Genomic DNA, 4,242 nt, shown 5'->3' on the forward strand with positions numbered 1-4,242 from the left:
TTTATTGCAGTGAACAAGGAGAAAATAAACATTATGCAAAATGAAACAGGGAAAACCAAAAGGGTAGAAGCCAGTCATGGTGAATGAAATCATAGTTGTAGATGCCAACCTGTTTGGATTCCAAAGTCCAAAAACTACTCCCATCAGAAAGGGAAAAGTGTCCAGAAATAGTCCACAAAGTGAATGCGTTGCACTCACTGGAGGAAATTAAGGTTGAGGTTTCTTACTGATGGCAGTGACTGCGGGTGTCTTGCAGTATGCACCTCCTGGACCATTGCATAGACGTCCCCTCCTCCAGGGAATGGGGGATCCACTGCTGCTGAGACAGGGTGTCTGCATACATGTTTTCCTCTGGCAAGGCCTTCCATCCTGTGGCTGCTGCAGATGTAGATGGGTCAGATATAGTTGGACCACAGGAAGAGGTAGATGGTGGTGGAAAAGCCCTGCAGAGGGTTGTGTTGATGTCCTGCAGCACAGTAAATGAGCTTGCTAGTGTGGGTGTTGTGGGTGGCCAGCTCCGTGTGTATGTCCCTCTGCAGCTGCTTCATCTCATGGATTTCTGTCAATAGCTGGCCCATCACGTCTTGGTAGTCCTGATAGGCTCCTAAGAATTGGTCGATGGTTGCCTGGGTGTGAGTGGCCCAAGTGGCCTCTCTCAGCGGGCCCACAGTTACCCTCCCATGAACCCTACCCCCACAGGCCTGTGCTCTTGTCCCAGGATGCACTCTCCCATTGATTCCCTGTTCCTCTGTTACTGGGCTAGTGATTGTCCCATCAGGATACAGTACTGGGGGCACAGGGTGGTGTTGACTGTGCTAATTACACAGGGTGGGGGCAAAGGGGCTGGGTGAGGTATTGTAGCTGAGGTGGGAGGTGTTGTTGTGGGCAGAGTGAGACTTACTTTTGCAGTCTGCCGAAGCTGGCTAGATTTGCCAGGACTGTCATCCACGTCCACATGTCCAGGAGTGTTGTCATCACTGAGAGCTTTATCCGGGGGTGGGGTGGGAGTCTGTTCCATGGCCAAGTTCTGCCCAGGTGCTGTGCCAGATTGACCTGTTGTGAAATAGAGAACATTGTTATTGTTTGAAGTGTGGTATCAATATCCAAATGTTTTGTGTCACAGTAAGTAGAGACCTAGGAAAAATAAAAAAGGTAGAGATTACTATAGTGAAATATTTCTGTGGTAGAAATGTTGTAATCTCCTTTTACTGTTAATCTAAAATGGTATGTTCCATCACCCCCTCCCCTTTCCCGTGTTATCAGACCGATGGAATGTTAGTGAGGCGTCTGAGATAGAACGTTGGTGTGAGCCGGGCGCAGTGCGAGAGACCAAGACGTGAATAAACCAGCTCTTCCACATCGAGTGCTTGCTGTGTTTAATTCTAACAATTTGGCGACGAGGCTGCGCGGGGGGCAGGTCCTGGTCTTCCCCCGTTAATTCTTCACTGCCGTGAGCCACGACACCAACCCGAGAAGTAACCGCGAGTCATCTATGAATGTAACCGCAGTTTAAACATTGGTAAGCGGAGTAAAGATTGTCGGTGAACGGTGCGCGATGAAGGACTGCTCCGCATAATAGTGATCTTGGTTCCTTGAGGTGTTACCTAATGACATATGCGGAAGGAGTTTTTGATAAATTGAGGCCAGCGCAAAACTGACGTATCGGTCTTTCCCCGCTCCGTGAACTGTCAAGGGGTGACGCATCACAAGTATCCACTGACTCTGTGAGACTCGTTAACGGATGATCGGCGATTTTGCCGAAGTTAGCTCGGATGCTGAGTAATAAAGTGTTACGGTGCCAGTGTGATTGTGCAGCCGTCTATCTTCTCCTTTTATGACGAGTCGTGTGAGAGACTTGATGGAGAAGTTTTCAGAGGAGAACTGTCAGCTGTAGAGGTACAGCTTTGACGCCATCTACAGTCAGTCAGCTATTCCTGCAGGTTAAGCGCTCCGGCGTTTGTCAGATGTGCAGTTTAGCCGTGGACGGTGAGGAGGTTCTCTGGTCACGAGAGGGCGCCCAGTGTGTGAGCCGAGGCGCAGGAGTGACATCATAGCACCTGGTTGGGCGGCAGTTCCCTCCTTAAAGGAGCCTGAGTTTTGCCAACTAGCCTATACAGTAATAGACACAGTTGATATGAAGCCTATTGGTGATGAAGCGTGGATGAAGCAATTTTGATAATCGCGCTGACAAGCACAGCTTACATCTGGGAAGCTTGTCAGGATCCTCATCTCGCTAATCACGCTGATAGGCACAGCTATTATAAGACTCTTAAAGCAGCAAAGATTGAGGTGCCTATTGACACTGGAAATAGTAATTTTTGTAATCACGCTGACAGGCACAGCTTACATCTGGGAATCTTGTCAGGATCCTCATCTCGCTTATCACGCTGATGGGCACAGCTATTATTAGACTCTTAAAGCAGTAAAGATTGAGGTGCCTATTGACATTGAAAACTGTGGGTAGAAAAATGTTACTGGTATCTGAATGCTGAATTGTCAACTTAGATGAGTCTTATTCAGTGAAAGTGGAGAGATATAGGTAGTGTGTACCCTACTCATAACCATAGCTTTTATGCATACTCATGTGTTAGGAAATTAGTTAAGGTAGTGTACGTGGGTGAGTAGTGGTAGAAAAGTAAACCTAGCCACTGTACTTGGTACATAGTCATAACCTGATTCGTAAATGGCTACAGCAATGTCAATGTGACAACCACCTCCCTTCCTAAATGAGGACGGTGAACCCCTCACTCCATGGAAAAATTGGGAAAGGATTTTTGAGTCTTATTTAATAGCTATAGGAGGCAACAGGTTCTCATCGGTTAGGAAGTTACACATTTTGTTACATAATTTGGGTAAACACGCTAGAGAGATTTATGATAATTTACCTGAAATTGAGAATGAAGGCAGTGGTGGAGGTGGGGAAGGCGATGCTCCACCAGATGTATACCAAATTGCTTTGAAGAAATTAGATGCACAGTTTGGAAAGAAGATTAATGTAGTGTTGGAGCAACACAAATTATTTTTAAGGTCTCAAGGGAAGTAAGAGAGAGTAGTGAATTACATAGCGGTCCTTAGAGGGTTGTCTTCCACTTGTGATTTTGGTAACCTCACTGATTCTCTGATTAGAGACCAATTGGTTAGGTGTACTTCAGATAGGAAAATACAAGAAAAATTGCTTGCAGGTGCCCCAGATTTGAAACAGGCTGTGGACATAGCAAAAAGCATCGGACACACGGCTTTCTGCATGAATGAGATGAAGAAGGCTGTTGAAGTGAAACATGTATGTGAAGAGGAAGTAATGAAAGTGTCCAACAGGCATGACAAAGGCAAATATGTACAAAAAGGGAGTTCCTTCCTGAGGGATGAGTCACAAAAGTTGAAATGTTTCCGTTGTGGAAATCCTAATCACCTAGCTAATAGTGTAAAGTGTCCAGCTAGGGGTGCTATGTGTAGGAAGTGCAACAAAAGGGGACACTTTACCAAGGTATGTCATGACATAAAAAAAGAGGTGACCCATGTTATTTTGGATGATGAGGAGCCCAGAGGGGACATTGTATTCCTGGTTAACGAATTGCTTGAGAGTTCAGACTGTAGTTACCCAGAGTGTGAGATCATGCTTGACAATGTGCCCTACAATGTATATGCAGATTATTGTTCACCTTACACACTTATAAATGAAACTACATTTAAAACCAGGTCTGTTGACAAAGTATATGAATTGTTGCCCCCAGACATCAACCCAGGAGGATACATTTGTGATACTATACCCCTGGTAGGAATGGTCATTATGCACATCAGATTCAAGGACAGAGTCACTGTGGGAAAGGTGTATTTAACTGAGAAAGGTTTGTGTTTACTGGGATGGAAACATCAAAAAGACCTAGGCATCAAATTAGACCCTAATGTTCCCGAACCAGTGTACCTGGTAGAACAACCTAGCATTGGTAGTGAGGTGTGTGAGGAGTTCCCTGAGGTATTTTCTAGTGAGTTGGGATTATTGAAAGGGTTACTCCATAAAATAAAGCTGAAAAAGCATTACAAGCCTACGGTACATAAAGCTAGATCCGTGCCGTTGGTGGTGAGAGACTCTTTAAAAAAAGAACTGGAGAAGTTGGAATCCATTGGGGTAATTGAAAAGATTGAGAGCTCTGAGTGGCTCGCCCCCATTGTGGTAGCTTGAAAGGGAGGTGGCAAAGGGATTCGGTTGTGTGTGGATCTCAGGGACCTCAATGCCAACATCTG

The 4,242-nt window shown here is 45.5% G+C and overlaps 1 pseudogene; it reads right to left on the bottom strand.

Annotated features, from left to right (window-relative positions):
• Positions 1–207: 207 nt before the first annotated feature.
• Positions 208–2,374, bottom strand: LOC144763729 (uncharacterized; annotated as a pseudogene).
• Positions 2,375–4,242: the final 1,868 nt, after the last annotated feature.

This window comes from Lissotriton helveticus, chromosome 1_1, assembly GCF_964261635.1.
Source record: "Lissotriton helveticus chromosome 1_1, aLisHel1.1, whole genome shotgun sequence".
Taxonomy (NCBI): Eukaryota; Metazoa; Chordata; class Amphibia; order Caudata; family Salamandridae; genus Lissotriton; species Lissotriton helveticus.